The sequence below is a fragment of the Chiloscyllium plagiosum genome, unplaced genomic scaffold (assembly GCF_037043375.1).
Source record: "Chiloscyllium plagiosum isolate Xiang-an unplaced genomic scaffold, Cpla_swu_hap1 HiC_scaffold_47, whole genome shotgun sequence".
NCBI classification, from domain to species: domain Eukaryota; kingdom Metazoa; phylum Chordata; class Chondrichthyes; order Orectolobiformes; family Hemiscylliidae; genus Chiloscyllium; species Chiloscyllium plagiosum.
Genome location: NW_028270185.1, coordinates 42,958,374 through 42,979,022, shown reverse-complemented (window position 1 = coordinate 42,979,022; position 20,649 = coordinate 42,958,374). Strand labels below are relative to the sequence as shown.

Genomic DNA, 20,649 nt, shown 5'->3' with positions numbered 1-20,649 from the left:
TCTTCCTGCACAATTGTTTAATCCTGCACTGTGGTGATATCACTCAGGACCTCTCCATGTGGTATCCCTCATTGTGTGGGTCTAATTCCTGTCTCTGTCAGCGTTTCTCACTCTTGCAGCTACTCCAGATTCTGAGCCAACAGAACTCTCCACTCCAGAGAGATGAGGCAGCACAGGCCAGGATTGGAGACTGGGATTTTCCAGATCTCTGTGGGGCTCAGTGCCATTCTACATGTATAACCTTCACAGCATCAGTCTCATTTCCCATTCTGCCTATTTCTGTGTTTTCTACAGGTACTCAGGGAGTTCCTGACTCAATAGACTTGCCAACTGCTGGTTGGGAAGATGGTTGGTCAGCCAGAGAGGTCAGAAGCCTTCAATAAATCCTGCCGCCAGGTAAGATCATTCACAGTGCACAGAGCAGAGAGCAATGAGAGGGCTCCAAACATCAGCTAACAAGACATGACTTAGACATAGTGCTGGAGGGGGAGCATAGTTCAGACACACCCCAAGCTCAGGCACCACCTTTACTTTAAGGTTTGTTTTGTACTGAGACAGCATCGGGAATTTCCAGTTTCAATCCAGGCGTGTGCTGATTTGGTGAGCAACGGGACAACAGAGGGGAAAGCAGGTCTCCCACGAGAGGGTGGTAATGCTTCCTGGGATCTTTCTATTTCCTATTCCCTCTCCAATACTGTATCTGTGGCTTGTCTTGTGGACCGGTGTCTTCAATCATTTTAAATTCTATAACAGTTGCTATATCTGTCATCTCCTCCCCTCTCACCAATCACTTCACATATTTGAAAACCTCCAGTCCAGGCGACCATCCATATCGCTGTAACTTGCTTCAGTCTCTACAACATGCCTTTTCTCGATAGTCTCCTTCTCCAACAACTGGAGACATAGGGTCTGTTTCTGTGCTGCATGATTCTTCAGCCGAGGTTTCCTAAATGGAATGAGTCGGAATTGCCTGTGTTTGGCTCATATCCCTTCAAATCTTCTCCTCTCCATGTACCTCCCGATGTCTTTTCCATGTTGTAATTGTACTTGTATTTACCATTTCTTTTGGCAGTCCATTCCATCTATGCACCATCCCCTGTGGAAAATGTTGCCCCTCAGCTCCCTCTTTAAATCCTTGCTCTCTCACCTCATGTTTATACCCTCGAGTTTTGGACTCACCTACCCTTGGCTATTCACCTTATGTCGGCCCTTCAAACCTTTCCTATTCCTATTCTAATCCAAATGTCTTTTAAACATTGTAATTGTCCCCATGTTCACCCCTTCCTTGGGAAGTTCATTCCACACACAATACACCGTCTGTGTAACAATGTGTCCCTCATGTCTTTTTTTTAAATGTCTCTCCTCTTACACTTAGAAATGTAGCTCCTAGTCTTGAAACTCCCCTGTCCATGGGAAAAGACAACTCCCATTAACTCTATCTATCCCCCTCATTATTTTATAAACTTCTATGAGGTCATCTGTCAACATTCAGGTTTCAATGAAAAAATGAGCTTAAAATGTGTTGCTGAAAAAGCACAGCAGGTCAGGCAGCATCCAAGGAACAGGAGAATCGACGCTTCGGGCATGAGCCCTTCTTCAGGAAGGGCTCATGTCCGAAACGTCGATTCTCCTGCTCCTTGGATGCTGCCTGACCTGCTGCACTTTTCCAGCAACACATTTTCAGCTCTGATCTCCAGCATCTGCAGTCCTTACTTGCTCCTTCAATGAAAAAAATACCAACCTATCCAGCCTTTCTTTATAACTGAAGCCTTCCATACCCAGCCACATCCCAGTAAATCTCATCTGAACCCTCTCCAGCTTAATAATATCCTTCCGATAACTGGGCGACCAGAACTGGACACAATATTCCAGAAGAGGACTCACCAATGGCCTGTATAATCTCAATGCGACTTCCCAACTCCTATATCCAAAAGACTGAGTAATGAAAGCAAGTGTGGCAAGCCTCTTTTTTTTAACCATCCTGTCTCTCCATGTTGCAACCTTCAAAAAATTATGTACATGAACCATGAGGTCCCTCTGTTCTACAACACTACCGAAGGTCCTACCATTAATTGTATAAGCCCTGCCCGTGTTTGTTGTACCAACTGCATTACCTCGCATTTATTCAGATTGAACTCCATCTACAGTTTTTCAGCTGTTCACGCATTTCATCAGGATCCCCTTGTAATCTCAGAAAACCTTCTTCACTGTCCACAATGCCACACCCTCCAGTCTACCTGTCTATCACACATAGCTCTCTATGGTAGAAATATCTCTGCGAGGGGCCCTACAATTTCTTCACCAGCTTCCCACAATGTCTTGAGATACATTTCATCAGGTCCTGGGGATTTATCTACCTTTGTGTTTTAAAACCTCCAGCACCTCCTTTCCTATAATGTGGACTCATTTCAAGACATTGAGTCATAGAGATGTACAGCACGGAAACAGGCCCTTCGGACCAAGTATCTAGTCACATCTAGAATTTTGCCAATATCTCTCTGAACCCCGCCCCCCTCCCCCCCCCCCCCCCCCCCCCCCCTATCATATACCCATCCACATGCCTTTTAAATGTGTTTCTATCAGCCTTCACTATTTGCTCTGGCAGCCTATTCCATACACTCTGCGGGAGCCAGTTATCCTTTAGATCCCTTTAAAAAGTTTTCCTTGCACTTTAAATCTTTGCCCTGTCGGTTTGGAATCCCTCACCCTTGGGAAAAGATCTTGTCTATTGGCCCTATCAATGAGCATCATGATTTTAGACACCTTCAGCAGGTAACTCCTCAGCTTCCCATGTTCAAGTGAAAACAGCCCCAGCCTATTCAGCTTTTCCCTGTAGCAGAAACCCTCCAAGCCTAGCAACATTCTTGGTCATTTCTTCTGAACCCTTTCATGTTCCACAACATCCTTCCGATGGCATTGAGACCAGATTGCACAGTGTTCCAATAATAGTCAGGACAAACACTGTTTAGTTCCCTGAGTGCCCCAGGCCTTATCCACAGTAAGTTACAAATTGAAATATTTGTTTTGGATCTTGTAGTTTCACACATCGTTGGCTTCATCGATCATTAAGGATACCGGTTTTGTCCCTTGCTCTTCTTTTTCCCTTAACACACTTGTAGAATCTCTTTGGATTCTCCTTAACTTTCTTTGCCAAAGCGATCTCGTGTCCCCTTTTTGCATTCTTGATTTCCTTCCTAAGTGTTTTTCTACAGCCCCGATGCTCCTGAAGGGATTCACTTGAGTCAGCCAGTTATATCTGACATGTGCCCCCTTTTCTTTCTTGACCAGAGCCTCGAGAGTTAACCAGTGTTTCCTAATTCAGTCAGCATTAAGCTGCACACTAACAGGAACATGCTGGCACTGAACGCTCCTTTTATTTCGGTTTAAACATATTCCTACTTGCCAGACTTCCCTTTACCTGCAAATAGCCTCCCTATATCTACTTTAAAAATTCCTGTCTAATATTATCTTGCTCCCTTGAAGAACTTGATCTTGTGGACCAGGCCTGTCCTTTTCTCACTATTTTCAATCTAATACAATTGTGGGGTCTTACCAAAGTGTTCCCCCACTAATATCTCAGTCCCGTTCCTTACCTTGTTTCCCAAGGGGAGGTCAGGTTTAGCCCCATTCTCCAGTTGGGCCATTTACATAATGACTGGGAGTTTTCGGAACACACTTAACAAATTCCTTCCATCCAAGTGCTTAACACAGTAGCAATCTCAGTCAAGGTTTGGAAAGGTTAAGATCCCCTACCGTTACAACCCTATTATTCTAACAAGTATCTGAGATCTCCTGACATATTTGCTCCTTCATCTCCCATTGCCTATCGTTGTAGTACAACTGTAGAAAACTGATGATCAATTTTTATTTCTCAGTTCCACTAATATCGCGTAACTGGGCGATCCTGCATGAATATTCCCTCTAGGTACTACTGGGATGTTTCCCCCAATCAAAACCACCAGCTCTCCTCCTGTTTTGCCTCCTGTTCTATCCTTCCTGTAGCATCTGTCCCCTGGAACATTGAGCTGCTGGTCCTGTTGCTCCCTCAGCTGTGTCTCTGTAATACCTACAACATCCCAGTCCCATGTTCCCATCCATGCTCTGGATTCATCTGCCTTATCTGTCTGGCCCTTTGCATTGAAATAAATGCAATTTAATCCACCAGTTTTCCCTCATTGTCAGCTATGTTCTTGCCTGCCTTGTCTATTTATATTGCTCTCTTGAACATTTGTACAAGCCTCCACTTTCTTTCTGGCCTTATGATTGTTTGGGGTCCCACACCCCTGCCAGATGAGTTTAAATCGTCTTGAGCAGATCCAGGAACTCTCACCACCAGGATATGGGTCCCCCTCCTGTTCCCAATTCAGGTGCCTTTCCCACCCTGTCTACCTGTGCTGACACTTTCAGACATCCAGGGACCTGTCCACCAAGGTCCCTGTGTTCCTCAGTTCTCCAGGAGGACCTACTATTCGTGATGTATATTGTTCATTTATTAAACTTCCCACAGTGCATTACCTCACAGTGATCAGAAGTAAACTCCATCTGCCATTACTCTGCTCAGTTTATCATCTGATCGATATCAGACTATAGCCTGAGACCATCCCCCTCACTGTGGGCAACGCCCTCACCTTTCATGTCATCTGTAAACCTACTAATGATTCCTTCTGCTTTCATATCCAAGTTATTAATGTACATAATAACCAGCAATGGTTCCAGCACAGATCCCTGTGGTACATCCGCTGGACAAAGGCTTTCACTCACAAAAGCAACCCTCCACCAATTGTGAATCCAATTTGCAAACTTGCCTTGGATCCCATGGGCTCTTCCCTTTTGGACCAGACTTCCATATGGGACCTTGTCAAAGACCTTAATGAACTCCATGTAAACCACATTATCTGCTCTGCCCTCATGAATATCAGAGGACAGTCCTCTATGAAATCCATACAGACAATCCATAATGTATTCCTGTCCTTTCGAATGTTGATTCATCGTGTTCCTCAGAATTGTTTCCAATAATTTCCCTCCCAATGCTGTCAGACTATCTGCTCTGTAATTTCCTGGCCTATCCCTGCTGCCCTTCTTGAACAAAGGAACCACATTAGAGATCCTCCAGTCATTCGGCACTTCACCTGTGGCCAGCAAAGTATCAACTATATCCACCAGGGCCCCAGCAATCTGCTTCCTTACCTCCCATAGCAGCCTGGGACATATTTTATTGTTACTGGGAATTTCTCCACCTTTTTGCCTGTGAAAACATTTAACGCCTCCTCCTCATTAATCTTAATGTGTTCCAGAACCTCACCATCCCCGGCTACAATGTATTTCTGCTGTGTGAATACAGATGGCTCCATGCACAGATTGTCCCTTTGGTTTCCAACAGGCCCCACTACTTAGTTAGGAATCCTCTTACTCTAACTATACTTCCTAAATGCTTTGTGACTTTTCCTTAACATTATCTGCTGAGGATATTTTGTGACTATTGTTTGCTTGTTCATTTTTAAGCAACCCTCCCCCCCCCCCCACCCCCCTACCCCGGCACTCTCTACTTTAGAAGCTCCTCGGCTGTTTCTTTATTGCACTGTATTTTCTTTATTAAACTCACAATATCGCTTGATCAGTATTCGCGAGATGTGCTGCCTGAGGCATTCACTCCTCGCAAAACACATTGGCTCTGAATTCTCACTGCATCACATTAAACATCTCCCGTGTTCCAAATAGAGACTCCAACAAGTGTCGTTCCTTGCAGTTAGGGCTTGCCAGTCTAATGATAATGATAACATCGAGTGACAGTGATAGTATAATGATAAATAGCCTCCCAAAGTTTAGATACTTAGCTTCTGCATTATCCTTATCTCTTTCCATAATGTCTGTGAAGCTAACAGTTATGGTCTCTGCTCAAAAAAGCTCCATAAATCCTTGTCACTATCATCCTATCCAGAACCCTACAGCCCCACCTTGCTCTAACATTCTTCAGTCCTTATCAACCTCCCCATCTGTGCACCTTCCTCCAGCCTCTACAGCACATGATATCACTGTAACCTTCTCCAGTCCCCACAGCACTCATGCATTCACCTATTTACAATGGTGGGTTTTGAACATGGGCTGAGTTCCTGGATAAATAGCGCAGCGATAATACCACCAGGCCATCACTTTGCCTTCTTACAGGTTTCCCATCCCTATACTCTGCTGATATCACTCAGTATCTCTCCACATGGTATCCCTCACTGTGTGGGTCTAATTGCTGCCTCTGTCAGTGTCTCTTGCTCTTGCAGCTACACCAGATCCTGAGGTAACAGAATTGTCCACTCCAGAGAGAAGAGGCCGCATAGGCCAGGGATGGAGACTGGGATTTTCCAGGTCAGTATGATAATTATTACCATTCTCCATCTGTTTCCATCACCCTAATTTCAGAGTCTGTCTATTTCTCTGTCTCCTGTGGGTATTTAGGAAGTTCCTGACTCAGTTGACTTCCCAACTGCTGGGTGTCTCACCCATCACCTCATTGAAGATGGTTGGTCAGCCAGAGAGGCAAAAGGAAGGGAGATCAGGAGCCTTCAATAAATCCTGCAGTGAGGTGAGATCACTCACAGTGCACAGAGCAGAGAGCTATGAGAGGGCTCCAAAGATTGGCTAAGAAGACATGACAGAGATACAGTGCTGGAGGGGGAGTACAATACAGACACACCTTAGGCTTAACCACCACCCCACTGTAAGTTTTGTTGTACTGAGACAGTGTCGGGAATGTCACAGTTATCAATCCAGACCTGTGCAGTCTTTGTGAGCACCCGGGCAACAGAGGGGAAAGCAGGCCTCCCAAGAGAGGGTGGGAATGCTGCCTGGGATTTCTCTGTTGTGTATTTCCCCCCAACACTGTATCTATGGCATTTCTTGTGGACCAGTGTCTTCAATAAGTTTTAACTCCTATAACAGCTCTTAGCTCTGTCGTCTCCTCCCCTGTCTACAGTCCCTTCCCATAATTGAAACGTACTGCATTCCAGACTACCATCCCTATCTCTGTAACTTGCTTCAGTCTCAACAACATGCCTTGTCTAGATTGTCTCCTCCTCCAATAACTGGAGACATAGAGTCAGGCAGCATGGAATCAGACCCTTCAGCCCAACCTGTCTATGCTAACCAGGTTTCCGAAACTGAACGAGTCAGGTTTGACTGCGTTTGACCCATGTCTCTTCAAACCGTCTACTCTCTATGTACCTGCCCAAGTGTCTTTTCCATGTTGTAATTGTACTTGTTTCGACCATTCCGTCTGGCAGTCTGTTCTGTCTCTGCACCTTCCTCTGTGTATCATGTTGTCCCTCCACTCCCTCTTTAAATCTTTGCTCTGCCACCTCCTGCTTATACCCTCCAGTTTTGGGCTCACCTACCCTTGGCTATTCACATTCCTTGTGGTCTGCATGGTTTTACAAACCTTTTATAAGGTCACCCGTTGCCTCCGATGTCCAAGACAAATATTGAGGGCAATATTACAAATAGCTCCAATTCATTCACTCGGTCCTTTGTCCAATGTATGGAACAAAAAAGAGTGCTTTCCCCTCCCTGTCCACCTGTGATGTCACTTCCCAGGAACAATGTAACTGCAGCCCTTGGTCTCTCTCTGTCCGACAACACTGCCCAGGGCCCTACCCTGGTTTGCCGAAACAAAATCCAACACCTGAATTCAACTCCATCTTTCATTCCTTAGCCCATTGGCCCTGTTGATCACGATCCCCTTTGATAACTGTATTTACTGCACAGGAGACCATAAATTTTGGTATCCACAAACATAACAACAGTGACTCCTATATTTTCACCCAAATTGTCTATGTAGTTGATGCACAACAGTGGCCCCAGCACCAATCCTCACAGCACACTGCTGGTCAGAGGCCTCCAGTCTGAACAACAACCCTCTGCCTCCTCCTATCAAACCCATTGTGTATCCAGTTGGCTAGCTCTTGCTGATCCCATGTGATCTAACCTTACTAACCAGTGTTCCCTGCTCAACCCTGTCAAAGGCCTTGCTGAAGTCAGAAACAATGTCTATTGCTCTGCCTTCATCTGTCTATTTTGGTCACATATTCAACAAAATCAGTCAAGTTTGTGAGACATGTTTTCCCACGCACAAAGCCACTCTAACTGTCTGTAATCAATCCTTGTCTTTCCAAATGCATGTAAATCCTACGTCTCAGAATGATCTCCAACACCTTACCGATCCTTGATTTCTGTCTGCTCAGTCTGCACTTCCTTGGCTTCCCCTTGCAGTCTTTCTGAAATAAGGCTACAGCATTATTTTCATCATCATGTAGTCATACAGCACGGAATTTAGCTGTTCGGTTGATGCCGACCATAATCTTAAACTAACCTTGTCCCTCCTGCCTGTTCCTGGATCACATCCCTTCAAACCTTTCCTATTCCTGTACTAATATTTTAAGCATTGTAATTGTACACACATTCACCCCTTCCTTGGAAATTTCATTCCACACACAAAACACACTCTGTAACAGTTTGCTCCTCATGTTTTCTGATTGTAAATCTCTCCCTTCTAACCTTAAGAAATGTAGCCCCTAGTCCTAAAATGACCTGCTATTTGGACAAGACAAGTCACATTAACTCTATCTATATCCCTTCTTATTTTGTAGACTTCTATACGGTCACCTCTCAGCCTCCAGGCTCAAGTGAAAAATGTCCCAGACTGTACAACCTTCCTTTATAACTGAAACCTTCTATACCCATCACCATCCCGGTAAATGTGATCTGAACCCTCTCCAGCTTAATATCCTTCCTATAACTGGGCAGAGTATTCCAGAACAGGCCTTACCAATGTCCTGTACAATCTCCACATGACTTCCCAAACTCCTAAACTCGAATGACTGAGCAATGAAGGCAAGTACCCTTTATAACCATCCTGTCTCTCCTTGTGGCAAACTTCAAAGAATTACGTACCTGAACCCCAAGGCGTACAATACTACTGAAGACCCTACCATTAATTGTGAAAGCTCGACCCTTGTTTGTTGTAACCTAAATGCATTACCTCGCATTTACCCGAATTGAACTCCATCTGCAGTTTTTCAGCCATTCACTCATTTCATCAAAATCCCTTTGTAATCTCAGAAAACCTCCATCACTGCCCAGAATGCCACAAATATCACTGCTCAGGCCCCTACAATTTCTTCCCCAGCTTCCCACAATGTTCTGAGATACACTTGATCAGGTCCTGGGGATTTATCTACCTCTATGTTTTAAAACTTCCAACACCGCCTCTTCTATAATGTGGACTCATTTCAAGACATGGCGTCATCGAGATGTACAACACGGAAACTCACCCTTTGGTCCAACTCCACCATGACGTTTTGCCAGAACTTTGCCAATATCCCTCTAAAATCCTCCTATTTATATACACATCCAGATGCCTGCTAAATATATTTCTGTCAGCCTCCACTATTTCTTCTGGCAGCTTATATCAAACATATACCAACCTCTGCAGGAACCAGCTGTCCCTTTGGTCCCTTCTAAATCTTCACCTAAATCTTTTCCTCTCACCTTGAGTCTTGAAGATTTGGACTCCACCCCCCCCCCCCGCCCACCCACCCACCCCCACCCCCCCCCCCACGACCGGAGAAAAGTCTCTTATCTATTGACCCTATCCATGCTCATCATGATTTTACGAAACCTTTATAAGATAACTCCTCAGCGACCCATGTTAAAGTAAAAATAATCCCAGTCTATTCAGCTTTTCTCTGTAGCGCAAACCTGCCAATCCTGGCAACATCCTTATTCATTTCTTCTGAACCTTTTCAAGTTCCACAACATCCCTCCGATGGCATTGAGACCAGAATTGCACACAATATTCCAATAGTGGTCTGGCCAAACAATGTTTAATTCCCTGAGCGCCCCAGACCTTATCCACAGTAAGCTCCAAAGTGAAATATTTGTTTAGGATCTTTTCGTTTCACACATTGTTGGATTTGTTGATCATAAAGAATACTGGTTTTGTCCCGAACTCTTCTTTTGCTCTTAATACACTTGTAGAATATCTTTGGATTCTCCTTAACTTTATCTGTCAAAGTTATTTCATGTCCCCTTTCTGCATTCCTGATTTCCATCCAAGGAGTATTCCTACAGCCCCTATGCTCCTCAGGGATTCTCTTGATCCAGCTGGCTATACATGACATGTGCCCCCTTTTCTTTGACCAGAGTCTCAGTAGACCGCCAGTGTTTCCGAAAGCTGCCAGCATTGAGCTGCACACTAACAGGAACATGCTGGTGCTGAACGGTCCTTTTATCTCACATTTAAAATATTCCCAATTGCCAGAATTCCCTTTACCTGCAAATAGACTCTCTAATCAACTTTTTCAAAAGGTTCATGTCTAATACTATCGAGATTTGTCTTGCCACATTTTATAACTTTAACCTTTGGACCAGGCCTGTCTTTCAGCAAAGCTATTTTCAAACCAATAGAATTGCGGTCACTTTGCCAAAGTGCTCCCTCACTAACACCTCAGTCCTATTCCTTACCTTGTTTCCCAAGGGGATGTCAGGTTTCGCTCCTTTCTGCAGTTGGGCCATTTACATATTGACTGAGACCTTGTCAAAGGCCTTACCGAACACCATGATAACCACGTCATCTGCACTGCTCACATAAATATTTTTAGATAACTTTTCAAAAAAACTCAATTGAATTCATCAGACAGGGTTTTCCTTTACAAAATCTGTCCTGAATCTATTCCTTCCTTTTCAATGTTGATACATCTTGTCCCTCAGAATTGTTCCCAATTTTTACCTAATATCCCTGTGGCCAGCAAAGTATTAAATAGATCCACCAGGGCCCCAGCAATCTCCTCCCTTACCTCCCACTGCAGCCTGCAATACATTTCATTGGGCACTGGGGATTTCTCCCCCTTTATGCCTGTGAAAGCATTTAATACCTCCTTATTGATCTTAACATGTTCTCGAGTCTCACATCCCGACTGAATTCCCTGGCTACAGTATCTTTCTCCTGTGTGAATACAGATGGGAAGCATACATTGAAGACCTCAGCTACTTCCTCTGGCTCCATGCGCAGATCGTCCCTTTGGTTTCCAACAGGCCGCACTCTTTAGCTGGGAATCTTCTTACTCTGACTCTCGTCATAAAATATCTTGTAGCTTTTCCTTACTAGTGTCTGCCAAGGAGGTTTCATGGCCATTGAGTGCCCCTCATTTTTAAGGACCCCCTTGCACTCTCTATAGTTGTTGAAGGGCTTCACCTGGTTTTATTGCACTGTATTTTCTTTACCAAACTCACAATATCACTTGATTAGTATTCGCTGAACTTGGTGCCTTTGTCATTCACTGTTCATGGTACACGCTGGCCCTGAATTCTCAATGTATCACTTGAAAATACTCCCTTTTTCCAATTGTAGGCTCGACTGCAAATAGTTCCTCTGAGTCTATATTTTTCAAATCCTGTCTAATGCTAGTAATAATGATCAGTGATAGTGATAATGAAATGATAGTGGCATTCCCCAAATTTAGACACACAACTTCTGCATGATCCTTAGCTCTTTCCATCATGACTTCAAAACGTACAGAATTATGGTCATTATCCCCAAACACTACCTTATCCTTATCTCTGTCAAAATGTCCAGTACCTACAGCCCACCCTGTCTCTTTAATATCCTCCAGCCCTTACCAATCGCCCCATCTGTGTACCTTCCTCAAGCCTTTCCATCATATGATATCACTGCAAACTTCTCCAATCCCACAGCACTCCTCCATCCTATCCTACAGCACCTCACTCCCATGAACCTTCTACCATCCCTATAAACCTCCTTATCTGTATAAACCCCTCCAGCTCCCACAGTCTTTCCTGCCCATCCTCCCTTTGTGTAAATTATGAAGCCACGTGACCATTCCCCAGATCTGTAACCTCGGCCAATCTCTGCAATTTTATCTATCTCTGTGACCTCCTCCCATCACTACTAGCCTTCTTAACTCTGTAACCTCCTGCAGTCACTAAAATCATCCGTGAATGTGTACCATCCTATTGATGACTGTCACCTCTTCCAGTCTGAACAACTCTCTCTGCTGGTAACCGTGGCCAGTCTGAAGAGTCCTTGCTACCTCTGCAACCATCAGTACTGATAACTTCATTCAGTCTCGATAACCGAGAAGAGAGGAATGAGAAGGCTCCAAACCTCTGTTAACAAGACATGACATCGATAAAGATCTGGAGGGGGAATACAGTACAGGCCCACCCCACGCACAATCCCCACCCCTACTTTAAGTTCTGTTGTACTAAAACTTCCTACACTCCAACACGGCACCCGTGGCATGTCTTGTGGACCGGTGTCTTCAATAATTTTTAACTCCGATAACAGTTCGTATCTCTGTAACCTCCTCCTATCCCAACAGTCACTCCACGTATTTGAAACGTACTGCATTCCAGATTACTATCCCTATCGCTGTAACTTGCTTCAGTGTCTACAACATGCCTTATCTTGGTTGTCTCCAGTTATTGGAGGAGGAGACCAAGTCATGCAGCACGAAAATAGTTCCTTCGATCCAACTAGTCCATGTTGACCAGAGTCGCGTTTCCCTGCATTTGACCCAAATCCCTTCAAACCTTCTCCTCTCCATGTTTCTGCCAAAATCTTTTTTACATGTTGTTATTGTACTTTTCTCTACCACCTGCACCATCCTTTGTGTGAAAAATGTTCTCCTCCAATCCCTTTGAAGTCTTTCCCCTCTCACCTTATGTTTATTCCCTCTAGAACATAGAACATGGCGGCCCTTCGGCTCTCGATGTTGTGCCAACCTGTGGAACCAATGCGAAGCCCAAGTAGCCAACACTATTCCATTCTCATCCATGTGACTATCCAATGACTGTTTAAATGCCCTTAAGGTTAGCAGATCGACTCCTGTTGCAGGCAGTTTGTTCCATGCCCCTACTACTCTGAGTAAAGAAACTATCTCTGACATCTGTCATATATCTTTCACCCCTCAATTTAAAGCTATCTCCCCCTCAGATCACCATCTGAGGAAAACGGCTCTCACTGTCCAATCCATTTCACTTTCTGATTATCTTAATGTCTCAAATAATTCATCTCAAATGTCTTCTCTCGAACAAAAACAGCTTCAAGTTCCTCATATCACATTCCATCTATACCAGGTAACATCCTTGTAAATCTCCACTGAACCCTTTCCAAATCTTACACATCGTTCCTCTAATGGGGTGACCTATCTGCTCTGTAATTTCCTGGCCTATCCCTGCTGCCCTTCTCGAACAAAGGAACCACATTTGCTATCCTCCAGTCATTCGGCATTTCATCCGTGGTCAGCAATGTATTAAATATATCCACCAGGGCCCCAGCAATCTCCTCCCTTACCTCCCAAAGCAGATTGGGATACATTTCATTCAGAGGGAAGAGAGACCTGGAGCCTTCAAGAAATCCTGCAGCGAGATAGGACCACTCAGTGAACTGAGCAGAGAGCATTTCAGCGATCGCTCTTTGGTATGGAGGACATGACATAGATGCAGAGTTGAAGGGTGAACACAGAGTGTGATGGTCCCAGGCTCAATCCCCACTCTCTTGTTTACTTTCATCTCTGCTGTATTGAGCCTTCCTATGTCAATATAGGAAGTTAACAGTTATCAATCCAGGCCTGTGCTGTCTTAGTGAGGATCAGTACTACAGAGGGGAAAGCAGGCCTCCCCCAAGGAGATGGTTTTGAATCCTGGTATCTTTCTGTTCTATATTTCTCCCTATCACGCTGACTTTTGTCATGGGATGGAGTCATTCAGCAAGGAAACCTACCTTTCGGTCCAACTCATCTGTGCCAGGTCCTTGAATGCTTGTAATTCCCAGAAAAGATCTTACTTCTGTAACCTGAACCCCGCCCACAATCCCACTATTAATTTGATCCCTACTCCAATATTGATGATTCTTCCTATTTGTAAATTGCTCCAGTCTTGATAACATGCCGAATCTCAATAATCTCATCCTGCACTCAGTACAATAATCACTATTTCTGTAGTTTTTCGCAATAACTACAGTCCACCCTGTCTCTGTAAAATCCTTTTCAGACCCTTTTCCAGTCGCAACAACACTCCACATCTCTGTTTGCTCCTCCGAGCACCTCTAACGCTCTCACTTTGTGTGGCCAGTACTGTGTGTGAATAACCCTTGGCATGTGGATAGACAATATGGTATGTGAATAATCCTGTGGCCAGAGGATGGTCAATACTGTGTGAGAATAATCCTGTGGTCTGCGGTTGGTCAATTCTGTGTGTAAATAATCCTGTGGCCTGAGGATAGTCAATCTGTGTGAGAATAATCCTGTGGTCTGCGGTTGGTCAATTCTGTGTGTAAATAATCCTGTGGCCTGAGGATAGTCAATCTGTGTGAGAATAATCCTGCGGCCTGAGGATGATCAATTCTGTGTGTGAATAATCCTTTGGCCTGAGGGTGGTCCATACTGTGTGAGAATAATCTTGTGGCTTGACATATGTCAATACAATGTGTGAATAATCCTGTGGCCTGAGGATGATCAATACAGTGTGTGAATAATCCTGTGGCCACATGCTGGTCAATAAAGTGTGTGCATAATCGTGTGGGCTCAGAATGTTGAATATTGTGTGTGAATACCCCTGTGGCTTGAGATTGGTCAACTCAGTTTGTGAATGATCCTTTGGCCTGTGAATGGTCAATACTGTGTGAATAACCCTTGGCCTGAGGATGGTCAATACTATGTGCGAAGAACCATTGGCTAGAGGATGGTCAATACTGTGTGTGAATAATCCTTTGGACTGTAAATGGTCAATGGACAGTGTGAATAATCCTGCGGCCTGAGGATGGTCAATACTGTGTGTGACTAACTCTTTGCCTAAGGATGGGTAATACTGTGTGTGAATAATCCTGTGGCCTGTGGATGGTAAATGCAGTGTGATAATAATCCTGTAGCCTGAGGATGATCAATACTGTGTGGGAATAACCCTTTGGCCTGTGAATGGTCAATACTGTGTGTGAGTAATCCTGTGGCCTGTGCATGGTCAATATTGTTTGTAAATAAGCCTTTGGCCTGAGGATGACCAATACTGTGTGTGAATAAGACAGTGGCCTGTGAATGGTCAATACAGTGTGCGAATAATCCTGTGGCCTGTGTTCTATCAATAACGTTTGTAAATAATCCTTTGGCCTGAGGATGGACAATACTGTGTGGGAATAACCCTTTGGCCTGTGTACTGTCAATATTGTGTAAAAATAATCCTGTGGCCTGAGGATGATCAATAATGTGTGTGAAAAATCCTTTGACCTGAGGATGGACAATACTGTGTAGGAATAATCCTGTGGTCTGTGGATAGTCATTACTGTGTGTGAATATTATTCTGGCCTGAGGTTGTTTAATACTGTGTGCGATTAATCCTGAGGCCTGAGGCTGGTCAGTAATGTGTGTGTATACTCCTGTGGCCTGAGGATGTTCAATACTGTGTATGCATAATCCTGTGGCCTGAGGTTTGTCAATACTGTGTGTGTGTATAATCCTGTGGCCTAAGGATAGTCAGTACTGTGTGTGAACAATCCTGTGGATTGAGGATGGTCAATACTGTGTGTGCAAAATCCTGTGACCTGTAAATGGTCAATACAGCGTGTTCATTAATGCTGTGGCCGTAGGCTGGTTAATACTGTGTGGGAATAATCCTGTTGGCTGAGAATGTTGAATACTGTGTGTGAGTACTCCTGTGGCCTGAGGTTGGTCAGTACAGTAAATGATTGATCCTGTGGTATGAGGATGGTCAATTCTGTGTGTGGATAATCCTCTGCAGTGTGAATGGTCAATACAGTGTGTAAAAAAACCTCTAAGCCTGAGGATGATCAATACTGTGTGTGAGTAATCCTTTGGACGGAGGATGGTAAATACTGTGTATGAAAACCCCTTGGCCTGAGGATGATCAATACTATGTGTGAACAATCCTGTGGCCAGAGGATGGTCAGAACTGTATGTAATTAATCCTGTTGCCTGAGGTTGTTCAATACTGGGTGTGAATAATCCTGTGCCCTGTGAATGGTCAATGGTATGTGTGCATATTGCTGTGGACTGTGAATGGTCAATACTCTGTGTGAATAATCCTATGGTTTTAGGATGGTAAATACTGTGTATGAGCAATCCTGTGGACAGTGGATGGTCAATACTGTGTGCGAATAATCTTTTGGACTGTGCATTGTCAATGCAGTGTGTGAATAATCCTGTGCACTGTGAATGTTCAGTACCGTGTGTATGCTCAATACCGTGTGTGAATAATCCTGTGGACTGAGGTCAGTCAATACTGTGTGTCACTAATCCTGTGGCCTGTGAATCGTAAATACTGTGTGAATAAGTCTTTGCATAAGGATGGGCAATACTGTGTGAGAATAATAATGTGGACTGTGGATTGTCAATGCTGTGTGATAATAATCCTGTGAGCCGTGAATGGTCAATACTATGTGTTAATAATCCAGTGGCCTGAGGGTAGTCAAAACTGTGTGCGAATAATCATGTGGATTGAGAATGGCCAATACTGTGTTGGAATAGCCCTTTGGCCTAAGAATAGTCAATCCTGTGTGAGAATAATCCAGTGGATGGAGAATTGTGAATACTGTGTGTGAGTAATCCTGTGACCTGTGTACTGCCAACACTGTGTGTAAATAGTTCTGTGGCCAGATGATGATCAATACTGTGTTGAATAATCCTCTGGCCTGATGCTGGTCAATACTGTCTGTGAATAATCCTGTGGCCTGAGAAAGGTCAATAGTGTGTGGGAATAATCCAGTGGCCTGAAGATGTTCAATACTGTGTGTGAATAATCCTCTGGCCTGAGGATGGTAAATACAGTGTGTGAAAAATATTGTTGCCTGAGGATGGTCAATACAGTGTGTGAATAATCCTGTGGCCAAAGGTTGGACAATACTGTGTGGGAATAATCCTGTGGCCAGAGAATGGTCTTCACTGTGTGTGAATAATCATATGGCCTGACAATGGTCAATACTGTGTGTGAACAATCCCATGGCTTGAGGATAGTCAATACTGTGTGGGAATAATCATGTACCCTGTGAATGGTCAAGACAGTGTGTTCGTTAATCCTGTGTCCGTATGCTGGTCAATACTGTGTGTGAATAATCCTGTGGCCTGAGAATCATCAATACTGTGTGGGAATAATCCTGTGACCTGTAAATGGTCAAGAAAGTGTGTTTGTTAATCCTATGGCCATATGCTGGTCAATACTGTGTGGGAATAATCCTGTGCTCTTTGAATGGTCAATACTGTGTGTGAATATTGCTGTGGCCTGAGACGCGTCAATCCTGCATGGAAATAATCCTGTGACGTGTAAATGATCAAGACAGTGTGTTCATTAATGCTGTCGCCGGATGGTGGTCAATACTGTGTGTGAATAATCCTGTGGACTGAGCATGGTCAATACTATGTGAGAATAACCGTTGGACCGAAGGATAGTCAATACTGTGTGTGTTAAATGTCCTGCTGCCTGAGGATGTTCAATTCAGTGAGGGAATAATCCTGTGGCCTGAGGATGGTCAATACAGTGTGAAAACTTATGTTGCCTGAGGACGCTCCATACTGTGTGCTGAAAATCCTGTGGAATGTGACTGGTCAATACTGTGTATCAATAATCTGTGGCCTATGCATGTTCAATACTATTTGTCAATAAAACTGTGGCCTGTGCATGTTCAGTACTGTTTGTACTGAATGGTCAAGGCAATGTGTTTATTAATCCTGTGGCCGTATGTTGGTCAATACTGTGTGTGAATAATCCTGTGGGCTGAGAATGTTGAATATTGTGTGTGAATACTCCTGTGGCCTCTGTACTGTCAACACAGTGTGTAATTAATCCTGTGGCCTGAGGCTGGTCAATAATGTGTGTGAATAATTTTGCTATCCGAGGATTGTCAATCCTGTGTGAAAATAATCCCGTGGACTGAGAATGGTCAATATTGTGTGTGAATAATCCTGTGGCCTGAAGTTGGTCAATGCTGTGGACTGTGAATGGTCAATACTATGTGTGAGTAATCCTGTGGCCTGAGGATGGTCAATACTGTGGGTGAATAATCCTTTGGCCCGTGAATCGTAAATACTGTGTGTGAATAACCCTTGGCCTAAGGATGGTCAATACTGTGTGCGAATAGCCTTTTGCCTCAGGATGGGCAACACTGTGTGTGAATAATGATGTGCCCTGTGGATGGTCAATGCTGTGTTACAATAATCATGTGGGCTGTGGATGGTCAATACTATGTGTTAAAAATCTGTGGCCTGTGCATGGTCAATATTGTTTGCAAATAATACTGTGCCCTGAGGATGGTCAATACTGTGCGTGAATAACCCTTGGTCTGAGGATGGTCAATACAGTGTGTGAACAATCGTGTTGCCTGAGGTTGTTCAATACCATTTATTAATAATCCTGTGGCCTGAGAATGGTCAATATAGTGTGAGAATAATCCTGTTGCCTAAGGATGATCAATACTGTGTAGGAAAAATCCTGTGGCTTGAGGATTGTCAATACGTTGTGTGGATAATTCATGGCCTGAGGATGGTCAATACTGTGTGTACATAATCCTGTGACTTCAGGAGGGTCAATACTATGTGGGAATAATCCTGTGACCTGTAAATGATCAAGACAGTGTGCTCATTACTCCTGTGGCTGTAGGCTGGTCAATACTGTGTGTGAATAATCATGTAGCCTGAGGATTGTGAATTCTATGTTGGAACAATCCTGTGACCTGCAAAAGTTGAAGACTGAGTGTTCATTAATCCTGTGGCCTTATGCTAGTCAATACTGTGTGTGAATAAATCCTGTGCCCTGTGAATGGTCAATACTGTGTGTGAACATTGCTGTGGCCTGAGAATTGTTAATACTGCGTGGAAATAATCATGTGATGTGTAAATGATTAAGACAGTGCGTTCATTAATACTGTGGCCGTATGGTGGTATATACTGTGTGTGAATAATCATGTGGACTGAGAATGGTCAATACTGTGTGGGAATAACCGTTGGGCCGAAGGATAATCAATACTGTGTGTGTTAAATATCCTGCTGTCCGACGATATTCAATACAGTGAGGGAATAATCCTGTGGCCTGAGAATGCTCCATACATTGTGTGAAACATTACGTTGCCTGAGGACAGCCATACTGTGTGTGAATAATCCTGTGGCTTTAGAATAGTCAATAATGTATGGGAATAATCCTGTGGCCTGTGACTCGTCAATACTGTGTGTGAATAATCCTTTGGCCTGAGGATGGTCAATACTGTGTGGGTATAATCCTTTGGACAGTGAATGATCAATACCATGTATGCATAATGCTCTGGCTTGTGAATTGCCAATACTGTGTGTGAACAATCCTGTAATTGGAGAATTGTCACTACTGTGAGTGAATATTCCTGTAGCCTGATGATGGTCAATACAGTGTGAAAATAATCATGTGCCCTGAGGATAGTCAATAGCGTGTGTGATTACTCCTGTGGCCTGAGAATGGGCAATACTGTGTGTGAACAATCCTGTGGCCTGAGAATGGGCAATACTGTGTGAGAATAATTCTGTGGCCTGAGTATGGTCAATACTGAGTGTGAACAATCCAGTGGCTTGAGGATGGTCAATACTGGGTGCGAATATTTCTGTGACCTGTAAATGGTCAAGACAGTGTGTTCATTAATCCTGTGGCCGTATGCTGGTCAATACTATGTGTGAATAATCCTGTGGCCTGAGGATGTTCAATACTGTGTGTGAATAATCCTGCGGTCTGAGAATGGTCAATACAGTGTGTGAATACTCCTGTGGTCTCAGGATGTTCAATACTGTGTGTGAACAATCCTGTGGCTTGAAGATAGTTAATATTGTGTGGAAGTAATTCTGTGACCATGTAAATGGTTAAGACAGTGTGTTCATTAATCCTGTGGTTGTGTTCCAATCAATATTGTGTGTGAATAATGCTGTGGGCTGGGAATATTGAATATTGTGTGTGAATACTAGTGTGTCCTGAGGATGGTCAGTACTGTGTGCGAATAATCCAGTGGCCTGAGGATGTTCAATGCAGTGTGCGAATTATCCTGAGGTCTGAGGATTGTGAATACAGTGTCTGAGTAATCCTGTGGCCTGTGAATTGTGAATACTGTGTGTGAGTAATCCTGCGGTCTGTCTCCTGTCAATACTATGTGTAAATAATCCAGTGGCCTGAGGATGTTCAATACAGTGTGTGAATAATCCTGTGGCCTGAGGATTGTCAATATTGTGTGTGAAAAATCCATGCCCTGAGGATGGTCAATACTGTGTGTGTGAACAATCCCGTGGCTTGAGGATGGTCAATACTGTGTGGGAATAATCCTGTGATGTGTAAATGGTCAAGACAGTGTGTTCATTAATCCTGTGGCCGGAGGCTGGTCAATATTATGTGTGAATAATTATTTGGTCTGAGAATTGTCAATACTATGTGGGAATAATCCTGTGACTTGCAAATGTTGAAGACAGTGTTCATTAATCCTGTGGCCATGTGCTAGTCAATGCTGTGTGTGAATAATCCTGTGCCCTGTGAATGGTCAATACTGTGTGGGAATAATCTGTGGCTTGTGCATGGTCAATACTGTTGTGAATAATCTTGTGGCCGGAGGCTGGTTAATACAGTATGTGAATA

General features: G+C 43.9%; 1 long non-coding RNA gene across 1 annotated transcript; it reads left to right on the top strand.

Moving 5' to 3' along the window:
- Positions 1-292: 292 nt before the first annotated feature.
- LOC148136128 (uncharacterized) lies at positions 293-12,818 on the top strand. Its single transcript, XR_015754765.1, has 3 exons — positions 293-396; positions 6,273-6,357; positions 12,746-12,818. It is a non-coding gene; the product is annotated as an uncharacterized LOC148136128 (long non-coding RNA).
- The last annotated feature ends 7,831 nt before the right edge of the window (positions 12,819-20,649 follow it).